This window comes from Pleurodeles waltl, chromosome 12 (assembly GCF_031143425.1).
Source record: "Pleurodeles waltl isolate 20211129_DDA chromosome 12, aPleWal1.hap1.20221129, whole genome shotgun sequence".
NCBI lineage: Eukaryota > Metazoa > Chordata > Amphibia > Caudata > Salamandridae > Pleurodeles > Pleurodeles waltl.
The window spans coordinates 109,998,396-110,012,403 of record NC_090451.1 but is presented as its reverse complement, the minus strand read 5'-3'; the positions used below and the strand labels follow the sequence as shown (position 1 = coordinate 110,012,403).

General features: G+C 45.9%; 2 non-coding genes across 2 annotated transcripts; both read right to left on the bottom strand.

The window, feature by feature from the left end:
- Positions 1 to 3,509: 3,509 nt before the first annotated feature.
- TRNAH-GUG (transfer RNA histidin (anticodon GUG)) lies at positions 3,510 to 3,581 on the bottom strand. The gene has a single exon. It is a non-coding gene; the product is annotated as a tRNA-His (tRNA).
- A 7,921-nt stretch (positions 3,582 to 11,502) lies between these two features.
- On the bottom strand, positions 11,503 to 11,574 carry TRNAH-GUG (transfer RNA histidin (anticodon GUG)). The gene has a single exon. It is a non-coding gene; the product is annotated as a tRNA-His (tRNA).
- Between the last annotated feature and the right edge of the window lie 2,434 nt (positions 11,575 to 14,008).

The following is a 14,008-nucleotide window of genomic DNA, read 5'->3' as shown; positions in this document are numbered from 1 at the left end:
GATAAAATAAAGTGGCGTACAGTAGACTGGAGTAGAGTAGCATAGAGTGGAGAGGCATAGAGTGGAGAGGAGTAAAGTAGAGTGGAATTGCATAGAGTAGAGTTCAGTTGAGTATTCTAGAGTGATGTAGAGCAGAGTGGCATAGAGTCACATAAAGTGGCATTCTATGAAGTAGGGTGGCGTAGAGAGGAATGAAGGGAAGTGGCATAGAGTAGAGTGGAGTGGAGTGGAGTAGAGGGGCATAGCAGAGAGTGACAGGGTAGAGTGGCATAGAATGGAGTAGCATAAAGTGGAGTGAAGTGGCGTATAGTGGAGTGGCATAGATTAGAGTGGCATAGAGTGGAGTGATAGAGTGGAACAATGTAGATTAGAGTGGAGTAGAACTGAGTAGAGTGGAGTGGTATAGAGTTGCACAGTGTAGAGTACAGTGGCACTGAGGGGAGTAGAGTATAGTCATGCAGAGGAATACAGTGTGAGAAAGTAACTAAAGTGTCAATAGAGACGGCGTTTAGGGTGAAAAATAAGCTGTATGCTTGTCATGAATGTTGGAAAGCACATTGCACATCCAAGAATGATACGAAAACACTTTTAAAATATAAAAAATAGCGTACTGTAGAACGACGAAAAGAACACATCTTGGTCCATCCTCCATGGAGAAATGAACAAAAGAATTGAAGATTCAGTCTATGGGAGCTAAGCAATCGAAATATTGCAAATGTGAGTGACCTAGAAAACAATTAATGGTAAGTAAGCTATGGGCGTGTGGTAAGCCCACTGAATTCTAAACAATATGTGTCACAGCACATTCACTGTGTACGCAAGACATAAAAAGGTGTGACTAAGAGAATTCTGAGATTTAGAGCTTGACAGCAATTCACAACCCAACCAAATTGAGCCCTATATAATAATTTACAACAGAGCCAAAGTACACCTTTTATACCCCCAATAGTGGAGGTAAGATATTCAGCAGACATGTGGTCTCCCAGTGCTAAAGGATTTTGGCTAGATATGAAGTGGGCGAAGTGCCCTGAAAACATTATAAAAGTAGGACACGTGCTATAAGCAGACATCACTTCCTTGGCAAGGCAGAAGAAAGGGCACTTCAGAGGGAAGAAATGAGAGGGCTGAGGAACAGACAGATAGCTCCCCTATGGGCAGAGGTGGCGGGAGCTTGGAACACTCCTGACATGATTATGATGACGATGCAGATGGGCCTCTTAACTTGCGGAGTTAGGAGCACGACAAACACACCTCTCCGAGACCTCCCTGGAAGATCATACACTGGGGAGGGTTTCCCTGGGTCCCTTCCCCCCCCCCCCGGCTGGGCCCCATACAGCTGTAGACACACTCACACGATGCGTAGTTAGGTCTCGGTTTCTGGGCAAGTTGTTTGGCTTGCTTGTTATTTGTTGTAATAAGAGATGATGAGTACCTGACGTGCCAGAGCTGGAAATGGTGGGAACCGACCACCCTGCTCCATGGGCATACAGCGCTGAACCGGAGACCCACAGGAGGCCCACACCACAGATCACAAGCCTGCTTACAGATTTATGCAAGGAACAGCCCTCAGCGTGGTGGTAACATAATATAATAGCAGTAATGGGTAACTGTTCAAAAGTTGTCATGGAAAGGAGATTCATACAGCTCTGCAACCTGTTACAATCCTATGAATAATATGTACCATCTGAAATACCAATAAATAAAAAAAAATAAAAAATCTACTGCACAACTTAGGGTAAGGCTGGTGTTGTAGTGGTAGATCTGAGGCCCTAGGAGAGCTGGAGACCCCACAGAGCTACAGCAGCTCAGGAGTCCACTTGGGCTTCATCAGGGACCCGTTTTGTGACTTGAAAACCCATTAATGCAACAATAAAGGGGTGAAGTAAATGTCATCAACATTGCATAAACTGGTGTTATTTGCAGTTTTTTTAATAAATAACAGCGCCTGGAAGCCCCTCTGACTGTGAAGGTTTGTTTAACAAATAGTGTTGTAACAACATAAGAGAGGGGGAACTGTAAGACAGTTGCACAGATAGAAGGACGGATAGAAGGTTAAACAGATCGTCATAAATAAGCCACATGCACCGATGCATCTGTACAGGTTTGTAGACAGAAAGGCAGGTATGTAGCTGTTAGTAAATCATGGATGAGATATAATCAGCGTCACAGAAACCGCTGTAAATCACACGCGCCTGCTTTAGAAATAACCACGCCACAAAGACCTTGGTAGTCAGCATGTAGGCTTTAAAGTGTTAACATAAACAGAGATGGGCAGAAATAGGCAGTAAGGCAGATACCCAGATTGAAATAGAAAGGTAAATAGAAAGCACATGTAGTAATAGACGTGGACCGATAAGTATATAGAGAAGCAGCTGTTGGTACGAAAATGGGATCACATATGATCAACTTTGTGTGGACTGTCAGGATTTGAAAACGGTTGCTTCATACCAAAAAAAACCATAGCGCCAAGATGTCCTCCTCAATGTCCCTATGAGCGTCATAGTGTTAACAAAGCATACAGCCAGGCATCAACACTCTGTTAGACAGGTTCACAGTCACGCACAGGTAGGTGAGCAGATAGATAAGCAGGCACACAGGCAAAAAGATGGATGGACAGATGAATGGATCAATGGATGGACGGACCTCTCTGTTAAACATGAGTCAAATGTAGGGATGGGCTTAACCAGTGTAACTCACTGCAGTGTAATTACGCGAAATTACAGCAACATTATGCGAGGTTGTACAGAATTACACAAAGCTATTTTCCTGGTGCAAAATACACGCTCAGATCCGAAAGGAACCTGATATACACTTTGCACAAGAAAATCGCTCTAAATGCAACAGAACTGGCACAACAGCCGCTGCTCGCGCTCTTTTCCTCCGCTCTTGGGTAGATGTCTTTCCCCACATTTCTCCAAATTCCACAAAGGAGCGTAATTGTGTAATTCACGATTCGACCACGACTAATAAACTTGGCTTAAGTTTTAAAACTTTCCCTCTAGCTGCCCGGTGATCCGTCGGGTGCGGGATGATGAAGCCAAACGCTGATTGGGTGAGTGCGCCTCTCAGTGTCCTTCTCCGTCGCCTCTTTCTTTCAGACCCTTGGGTGCTCAGTCTTACTTTCTATACAAATATTTATTTTTAGACCTTTTTTCTTCGCGGCCTGAATTGCTGCAAAAACTGATATTTGACTAGCAGGATCCCTTTCAACATTGAAAGCTACTCCGCGTCAGTACAGGAGCCTCGGCGCTGCAGGTACAGGAGACACAGACATCCATCCCTCTTGCTGACCGGGTCCCGTGAAACCAAACTGTAGCTCAAACTTTTCACATCAGGACCGCCACAAACGTAAAAGTGCAGAAAGGTGAAATAAATAATAACATTGTTAACGCGTTCTTCAAAGACATTTAATTTCACCGTTGAAATTAGGTTCAAGCTCTTAACTCATGTAAATATTAAGAAGTGAGAATAAAAATGCTGCCCAACTGCTGTGACATTGCCACCCACAATGCCGTGACTCGGATTCGAACCAAGGTTGCTGCGGCCACAACGCAGAGTACTAACCACTATACGATCACGGCGAGCAACTTGGGCTCTGAAAAGACTACCCTGGTGTGGCTCTGATAGGCTTAAAAAAGGTCAAAGTGTCCGTGGAGTGGATAGATTTAGCGTTTGTTTAAAACCCATCTTTTCAAGTTAGATCAGGGTCTTTTCTTTGAGTAGCAGATCACAGCAAATATTTACCTCTATGCTTCCAGTGACAAGACTCCCCATAAACCAAGAAGCCCAGACTTCTTAACAAGATCCACCACTCTGCCCTGCAAGTCTCAAGTGTTCTATGAGTGCTGGGGTCGGGGAAGTGAACACTGCAAAAACTTAATCCACGGCCGACCAAACTCCTCCAGGCCAGGAGGGGCTCGGAACAGGCCCCCACATATTGTTTTTTTTTTCTTTTCTGGGTGTCTCTTCAGACACATTCAGCGGCTTGGTGCATACTGCTTTAGAGTTGCATTGTGTGGAATGAAGTGGCGTAAACTTGACTAGCAAACAATGGAGTGGTGATGAACAGAGGGTCATAGAAGGGAGTAGATTGAAGTGCAAAGAATAGAGTGACGTAATGTGTCATAGAATACAGTGGAATATAATGAAGTGGTGTGCCTTGGCATGGCGTTGAATAGCATTGTGAGGAATGGAGTGGCATAGAGCAGAGTGGGGTAGAGAGGAGTGAGGTTGCATAGAATGGCATAGAGTAGCATAGAGTAAAGTAGTGTGGTGTAGAGTGGCATAGTGTGGTGTAGAGTGAAGTGGCATGGAATGGCAAAGAGTCAGAGAACAGTGTGTCATGGAGAGGGGTGGCAAAGAATTAGGAGGAGTGGAGTCGGACTGCATGAAGTAGAGTGTTGTGGAGTTGAATAGCATACAGTCGCGTTGCATGGAGTGACACTGTGGTGTAGAGAGGAGCAAAGAAAAAAGTGGCATAGAGTAGAAAGGCCTACAGGAGAGTAGTGTAGAGTGGCACAGCATAGAGTAGTGTGCAGTAGAGTGGCATAGAGTAGAGCGCATGTAGTGCCATTGAGTGATATTGTGTGAGATTGAGTGGAGTGGAGTACAGTGAAGTGGCATGGAATGAAGTAGTATAGAGTAGAGTGGGAGAGAGTAAAGTGGAGTGGCATAGAGTGAACTAGAGTAGAGCGTAGTGGGATAGAGTGGAGTGGCATGGAGTGGAATGGAGAGGCACAGAGTAGGGTAGAGTGCAAAAGTGTGGAATGGCATGGAGTTGAGTGGAGTGGCATAGAGTAGAGTGTCATTCTGTGGGGTGGATTAGAGTGGCATGGAGTGGCATATAGTAGAGTGGAATAGAGCTTAGTGGTGGAGAGTACAGTGGCTTAGAGTGGAGTATAGTAGCATGGAGTAGAGTAGCGTAGAGTAGAGAGGGGTGCAACGGAGTAGAGTGGCATAGAGTTGAGTGGTGTACAGTGGCGTAGAGTAGAATGGGATAAAATAAAGTGGCGTACAGTAGACTGGAGTAGAGTAGCATAGAGTGGAGAGGCATAGAGTGGAGAGGAGGAAAGTAGAGTTGAATTGTATAGAGTAGAGTTCAGTTGAGTATTCTAGAGTGATGTAGAGCAGAGTGGCATAGAGTCACATAAAGTGGCATTCTATGAAGTAGGGTGGCGTAGAGAGGAATGAAGGGAAGTGGCATAGAGTAGAGTGGAGTGGAGTGGAGTAGAGGGGCATAGCAGAGAGTGACAGGGTGGAGTGGCATAGAATGGAGTAGCGTAAAGTGGAGTGAAGTGGCGTATAGTGGAGTGGCATAGATTAGAGTGGCATAGAGTGGAGTGATAGAGTGGAACAATGTAGATTAGAGTGGAGTAGAACTGAGTAGAGTGGAGTGGTATAGAGTTGCACAGTGTAGAGTACAGTGGCACTGAGGGGAGTAGAGTATAGTCATGCAGAGGAATACAGTGTGAGAAAGTAACTAAAGTGTCAATAGAGACGGCGTTTAGGGTGAAAAATAAGCTGTATGCTTGTCATGAATGTTGGAAAGCACATTGCACATCCAAGAATGATACGAAAACACTTTTAAAATATAAAAAATAGCGTACTGTAGAAAGACGAAAAGAACACATGTACTTGGTCCATCCTCCATGGAGGAATGAACACAAGAAAGGAAGATTCAGTCTATGGGAGCTAAGCAATCGAAATATTGCAAATGTGTAGGAAAGTACCATCTTGCCTGGCATGTTACCCCCATTTTTCACTGTATATATGTTGTTTTAGTTGTATGTGTCACTGGGACCCTGGTAACCCAGGGCCCCAGTGCTCATAAGTGTGCCTGAATGTGTTACCTGTGTAGTGACTAACTGTCTCACTGAGGCTCTGCTAATCAGAACCTCAGTGGTTATGCTCTCTCATTTCTTTCCAAATTGTCACTGACAGGCTAGTGACCATTTTTACCAATTTACATTGGCTTACTGGAACACCCTTATAATTCCCTAGTATATGGTACTGAGGTACCCAGGGTATTGGGGTTCCAGGAGATCCCTATGGGCTGCAGCATTTCTTTTGCCACCCATAGGGAGCTCTGACAATTCTTACACAGGCCTGCCACTGCAGCCTGAGTGAAATAACGTCCACGTTATTTCACAGCCATTTTACACTGCACTTAAGTAACTTATAAGTCACCTATATGTCTAACCTTTACCTGGTAAAGGTTAGGTGCAAAGTTACTTAGTGTGAGGGCACCCTGGCACTAGCCAAGGTGCCCCCACATTGTTCAGAGCCAAGTCACTGAACTTTGTGAGTGCGGGGACACCATTACACGCGTGCACTACATATAGGTCACTACCTATATGTAGCTTCACCATGGTAACTCCGAATATGGCCATGTAACATGTCTATGATCATGGAATTGCCCCCTCTATGCCATCCTGGCATTGTTGGTACAATTCCATGATCCCAGTGGTCTGTAGCACAGACCCTGGTACTGCCATACTGCCCTTCCTGGGGTTTCTCTGCAGCTGCTGCTGCTGCCAACCCCTCAGACAGGCAGCTGCCCTCCTGGGGTCCAGCCAGGCCTGGCCCAGGATGGCAGAACAAAGAACTTCCTCTGAGAGAGGGTGTGACACCCTCTCCCTTTGGAAAATGGTGTGAAGGCAGGGGAGGAGTAGCCTCCCCCAGCCTCTGGAAATGCTTTGTTGGGCACAGATGTGCCCAATTCTGCATAAGCCAGTCTACACCGGTTCAGGGACCCTTTAGCCCCTGCTCTGGCGCGAAACTGGACAAAGGAAAGGGGAGTGACCACTCCCCTGACCTGCACCTCCCCTGGGAGGTGTCCAGAGCTCCTCCAGTGTGCTCCAGACCTCTGCCATCTTGGAAACAGAGGTGCTGCTGGCACACTGGACTGCTCTGAGTGGCCAGTGCCACCAGGTGACGTCAGAGACTCCTTGTGATAGGCTCCTTCAGGTGTTAGTAGCCTTTCCTCTCTCCTAAGTAGCCAAACCCTCTTTTCTGGCTATTTAGGGTCTCTGTCTCTGGGGAAACTTTAGATAACGAATGCATGAGCTCAGCCGAGTTCCTCTGCATCTCCCTCTTCACCTTCTGATAAGGAATCGACCGCTGACCGCGCTGGAAGCCTGCAAACCTGCAACATAGTAGCAAAGACGACTACTGCAACTCTGTAACGCTGATCCTGCCGCCTTCTCGACTGTTTTCCTGCTTGTGCATGCTGTGGGGGTAGTCCGCCTCCTCTCTGCACCAGAAGCTCCGAAGAAATCTCCCGTGGGTCGACGGAATCGTCCCCCTGCAACCGCAGGCACCAAAAAGCTGCATTACCGGTCCCTTGGGTCTCCTCTCAGCACGAAGAGCGAGGTCCCTCGAATCCAGCGACACCGTCCAAGTGACTCCCACAGTCCAGTGACTCTTCAGCCCAAGTTTGGTGGAGGTAAGTCCTTGCCTCACCTCGCTGGGCTGCATTGCTGGGTACCGCGACTTTGCAAGCTTCTCCGGCCCCTGTGCACTTCCGGCGGAAATCCTGTGTGCACAGCCAAGCCTGGGTCCACGGCACTCTAACCTGCATTGCACGACTTTCTAAGTTGGTCTCCGGCGACGTGGGACTCCTTTGTGCAACTTCGGCAAGCACCGTTTCACGCATCCTTGTAGTGCCTGTTTCTGGCACTTCTCTGGGTGCTACCTGCTTCAGTTAGGGCTCCTTGTCTTGCTCGACGTCCCCTCTCTCTGCAGGTCCAATTTGCGACCTTCTGGTCCCTCCTGGGCCCCAGCAGCGTCCAAAAACGCCAAACGCACGATTTGCGTGTAGCAAGGCTTGTTGGCGTCCATCCGGCAAGAAAACACTTCTGCACGACTCTCCAAGGCGAGGTGGATCCATCCTCCAAAGGGGAAGTCTCTAGCCCTTGTCGTTCCTGCAGTATTCACAGCTCTTCAGCCTAGTAAGAGCTTCTTTGCACCCAGCGCTGGCATTTCTTGGGCATCTGCCCAGCTACGAGCTGCTTGTGACTTTTGGACTTGGTCCCCTTGTTCCACAGGTACCCTCAGACAGGAATCCATCGTTGTTGCATTGCTGATTTGTGTTTTCCTTGCATTCTCCCTCTAACACGACTATTTTGTCCTTAGGGGAACTTTAGTGCACTTTGCACTCACTTTTCAGGGTCTTGGGGAGGGTTATTTTGCTAACTCTCACTATTTTCTAATAGTCCCAGCGACCCTCTACAAGGTCACATAGGTTTGGGGTCCATTCGTGGTTCGCATTCCACTTCTAGAGTATATGGTTTGTGTTGCCCCTATCCCTATGTTTCCCCATTGCATCCTATTGTAACTATACATTGTTTGCACTGTTTTCTAAGACTATACTGCATATTTTTGCTATTGTGTATATATATCTTGTGTATATTTCCTATCCTCTCACTGAGGGTACACTCTAAGATACTTTGGCATATTGTCATAAAAATAAAGTACCTTTATTTTTAGTATAACTGTGTATTGTGTTTTCTTATGATATTGTGCATATGACACTAAGTGGTACTGTAGTAGCTTCACCCGTCTCCTAGTTCAGCCTGAGCTGCTTTGCTAAGCTACCATTATCTATCAGCCTAAGCTGCTAGACACCCTATACACTAATAAGGGATAACTGGGCCTGGTGCAAGGTGCAAGTACCCCTTGGTACTCACTACAAGCCAGTCCAGCCTCCTACAAAATGTGAGTGACATAGAAAACAATTAATGGTAAGTAAGCTATGGGCGTGTGGTAAGCCCACTGAATTCTAAACAATATGTCTCACAGCACATTCACTGTGTACGCAAGACATAAAAAGGTGTGACTAAGAGAATTCTGAGATTTAGAGCTTGACAGCAATTCACAAGCCAACCAAATTGAGCCCTATATAATAATTTACAACAGAGCCAAAGTACACCTTTTATACCCCCAATGGTGGAGGTAAGATATTCAGCAGACACGTGGTCTCCCAGTGCTAAAGGATTTTGGCTAGATATGAAGTGGGCGAAGTGCGCTGAAAACATTATAAAAGTAGGACACGTGCTATAAGCAGACATCACTTCCTTGGCAAGGCAGAAGAAAGGGCACTTCAGAGGGAAGAAATGAGAGGGCTGAGGAACAGACAGATAGCTCCCCTATGGGCAGAGGTGGCGGGAGCATGGAACACTCCTGACATGACTATGAAGACGATGCAGATGGGCCTCTTAACTTGCGGAGTTAGGAGCACGACAAACACACCTCTCCTAGACCTCCCTGGAAGATCATACACTGGGGAGGGTTCCACTGGGTCCCTTCCCCCCCCGGCTGGGCCCCATACAGCTGTAGACACACTCACACGATGCGTAGTTAGGTCTCGGTTTCTGGGCAAGTTGTTTGGCTTGCTTGTTATTTGTTGTAATAAGAGATGATGAGTACCTGACGTGCCAGAGCTGGAAATGGTGGGAACCGACCACCCTGCTCCATGGGCATACAGCGCTGAACCGGAGACCCACAGGAGGCCCACACCACAGATCACAAGCCTGCTTACAGATTTATGCAAGGAACAGCCCTCAGCGTGGTGGTAACATAATATAATAGCAGTAATGGGTAACTGTTCAAAAGTTGTCATGGAAAGGAGATTCATACAGCTCTGCAACCTGTTACAATCCTATGAATAATATGTACCATCTGAAATACCAATAAATAAAAAAAATAAAAAATCTACTGCACAACTTAGGGTAAGGCTGGTGTTGTAGTGGTAGATCTGAGGCCCTAGGAGAGCTGGAGACCCCACAGAGCTACAGCAGCTCAGAAGTCCACTTGGGCTTCATCAGGGACCCGTTTTGTGACTTGAAAACCCATTAATGCAACAATAAAGGGGTGAAGTAAATGTCATCAACATTGCATAAACTGGTGTTCTTTGCAGTTTTTTTAATAAATAACAGCGCCTGGAAGCCCCTCTGACTGTGAAGGTTTGTTTAACAAATAGTGTTGTAACAACATAAAAGAGGGGGAACTGTAAGACAGTTGCACAGATAGAAGGACGGATAGAAGGTTAAACAGATCGTCATAAATAAGCCACATGCACCGATGCATCTGTACAGGTTTGTAGACAGAAAGGCAGGTATGTAGCTGTTAGTAAATCCTGGATGAGATATAATCAGCGTCACAGAAACCGCTGTAAATCACACGAGCCTGCTTTAGAAAGAACCACGCCACAAAGACCTTGGTAGTCAGCATGTAGGCTTTAAAGTGTTAACATAAACAGAGATGGGCAGAAATAGGCAGTAAGGCAGATACCCAGATTGAAATAGAAAGGTAAATAGAAAGCACATGTAGTAATAGACGTGGACCGATAAGTATATAGAGAAGCAGCTGTTGGTACGAAAATGGGATCACATATGATCAACTTTGTGTGGACTGTCAGGATTTGAAAACGGTTGCTTCATACCAAAAAAAAACATAGCGCCAAGATGTCCTCCTCAATGTCCCTATGAGCGTTATAGTGTTAACAAAGCATACAGCCAGGCATCAACACTCTGTTAGACAGGTTCACATTCACGCACAGGTAGGTGAGCAGATAGATAAGCAGGCACACAGGCAAAAAGATGGATGGACAGATGAATGGATCAATGGATGGACGGACCTCTCTGTTAAACATGAGTCAAATGTAGGGATGGGCGTAACCAGTGTAACTCACTGCAGTGTAATTACGCGAAATTACAGCAACATTATGCGAGGTTGTACAGAATTACACAAGGCTATTTTCCTGGTGCAAAATACACGCTCAGATCCGAAAGGAACCTGATATACACTTTGCACAAGAAAATCGCTCTAAATGCAACAGAACTGGCACAACAGCCGCTGCTCGCGCTCTTTTCCTCCGCTCTTGGGTAGATGTCTTTCCCCACATTACTCCAAATTCCACAAAGGAGCGTAATTGTGTAATTCACGATTCGACCACGACTAATAAACTTGGCTTAAGTTTTAAAACTTTCCCTCTAGCTGCCCGGTGATCCGTCGGGTGCGGGATGATGAAGCCAAACGCTGATTGGGTGAGTGCGCCTCTCAGTGTCCTTCTCCGTCGCCTCTTTCTTTCAGACCCTTGGGAGCTCAGTCTTACTTTCTATGCAAATATTTCTTTTTAGACCTTTTTTCTTCGCGGCCTGAATTGCTGCAAAAACTGATATTTGACTAGCAGGATCCCTTTCAACATTGAAAGCTACTCCGCGTCAGTACAGGAGCCTCGGCGCTGCAGGTACAGGAGACACAGACATCCATCCCTCTTGCTGACCGGGTCCCGTGAAACCAAACTGTAGCTCATAATTTTCACATCAGGACCGCCACAAACGTAAAAGTGCAGAAAGGTGAAATAAATAATAACATTGTTAACGCGTTCTTCAAAGACATTTAATTTCACCGTTGAAATTAGGTTCAAGCTCTTAACTCATGTAAATATTAAGAAGTGAGAATAAAAATGCTGCCCAACTGCTGTGACATTGCCACCCACAATGCCGTGACTCGGATTCGAACCGAGGTTGCTGCGGCCACAACGCAGAGTACTAACCACTATACGATCACGGCGAGCAACTTGGGCTCTGAAAAGACTACCCTGGTGTGGCTCTGATAGGCTTAAAAAAGGTCAAAGTGTCTGTGGAGTGGATAGATTTAGCGTTTGTTTAAAACCCATCTTTTCAAGTTAGATCAGGGTCTTTTCTTTGAGTAGCAGATCACAGCAAATATTTACCTCTATGCTTCCAGTGACAAGACTCCCCATAAACCAAGAAGCCCAGACTTCTTAACAAGATCCACCACTCTGCCCTGCAAGTCTCAAGTGTTCTATGAGTGCTGGGGTCGGGGAAGTGAACACTGCAAAAACTTAATCCACGGCCGACCAAACTCCTCCAGGCCAGGAGGGGCTCGGAACAGGCCCCCACATATTGTTTTTTTTTTCTTTTCTGGGTGTCTCTTCAGACACATTCAGCTGCTTGGTGCATACTGCTTTAGAGTTGCATTGTGTGGAATGAAGTGGCGTAAACTTGACTAGCAAACAATGGAGTGGTGATGAATAGAGGGTCATAGAAGGGAGTAGATTGAAGTGCAAAGAGTAGAGTGACGTAATGTGTCATAGAATACAGTGGAATATAATGAAGTGGTGTGCCTTGGCATGACGTTGAATAGCATTGTGAGGAATGGAGTGGCATAGAGCAGAGTGGGGTAGAGAGGAGTGAGGTTGCATAGAATGGCATAGAGTAGCATAGAGTAAAGTAGTGTGGTGTAGAGTGGCATAGTGTGGTGTAGAGTGAAGTGGCATGGAATGGCATAGAGTCAGAGAACAGTGTGTCATGGAGAGGGGTGGCAAAGAATTAGGAGGAGTGGAGTCGGACTGCATGAAGTAGAGTGTTGTGGAGTTGAGTAGCATACAGTCGCGTTGCATGGAGTGACACTGTGGTGTAGAGAGGAGCAAAGAAAAAAGTGGCATAGAGTAGAAAGGCCTACAGGAGAGTAGTGTAGAGTGGCACAGCATAGAGTAGTGTGCAGTAGAGTGGCATAGAGTAGAGCGCATGTAGTGCCATTGAGTGATATTGTGTGAGATTGAGTGGAGTGGAGTACAGTGAAGTGGCATGGAATGAAGTAGTATAGAGTAGAGTGGGAGAGAGTAAAGTGGAGTGGCATAGAGTGAACTAGAGTAGAGCGTAGTGGGATAGAGTGGAGTGGCACGGAGTGGAATGGAGAGGCACAGAGTAGGGTAGAGTGCAAAAGTGTGGAATGGCATGGAGTTGAGTGGAGTGGCATAGAGTAGAGTGGCATTCTGTGGGGTGGATTAGAGTGGCATGGAGTGGCATATAGTAGAGTGGAATAGAGCTTAGTGGTGGAGAGTACAGTGGCTTAGAGTGGAGTATAGTAGCATGGAGTAGAGTAGCGTAGAGTAGAGAGGGGTGCAACGGAGTAGAGTGGCATAGAGTTGAGTGGTGTACAGTGGCGTAGAGTAGAATGGGATAAAATAAAGTGGCGTACAGTAGACTGGAGTAGAGTAGCATAGAGTGGAGAGGCATAGAGTGGAGAGGAGTAAAGTAGAGTTGAATTGTATAGAGTAGAGTTCAGTTGAGTATTCTAGAGTGATGTAGAGCAGAGTGGCATAGAGTCACATAAAGTGGCATTCTATGAAGTAGGGTGGCGTAGAGAGGAAAGAAGGGAAGTGGCATAGAGTAGAGTGGAGTGGAGTGGAGTAGAGGGGCATAGCAGAGAGTGACAGGGTGGAGTGGCATAGAATGGAGTAGCATAAAGTGGAGTGAAGTGGCATATAGTGGAGTGGCATAGATTAGAGTGGCATAGAGTGGAGTGATAGAGTGGAACAATGTAGATTAGAGTGGAGTAGAACTGAGTAGAGTGGAGTGGTATAGAGTTGCACAGTGTAGAGTACAGTGGCACTGAGGGGAGTAGAGTATAGTCATGCAGAGGAATACAGTGTGAGAAAGTAACTAAAGTGTCAATAGAGACGGCGTTTAGGGTGAAAAATAAGCTGTATGCTTGTCATGAATGTTGGAAAGCACATTGCACATCAAAGAATGTTACGAAAACACTTTTAAAATATAAAAAATAGCGTACTGTAGAAAGACGAAAAGAACACATGTACTTGGTCCATCCTCCATGGAGGAATGAACACAAGAAAGGAAGATTCAGTCTATGGGAGCTAAGCAATCGAAATATTGCAAATGTGAGTGACATAGAAAACAATTAATGGTAAGTAAGCTATGGGCGTGTGGTAAGCCCACTGAATTCTAAACAATATGTCTCACAGCACATTCACTGTGTACGCAAGACATAAAAAGGTGTGACTAAGAGAATTCTGAGATTTAGAGCTTGACAGCAATTCACAAGCCAACCAAATTGAGCCCTATATAATAATTTACAACAGAGCCAAAGTACACCTTTTATACCCCCAATGGTGGAGGTAAGATATTCAGCAGACACGTGGTCTCCCAGTGCTAAAGGATTTTGGCTAGATATGAAGTGG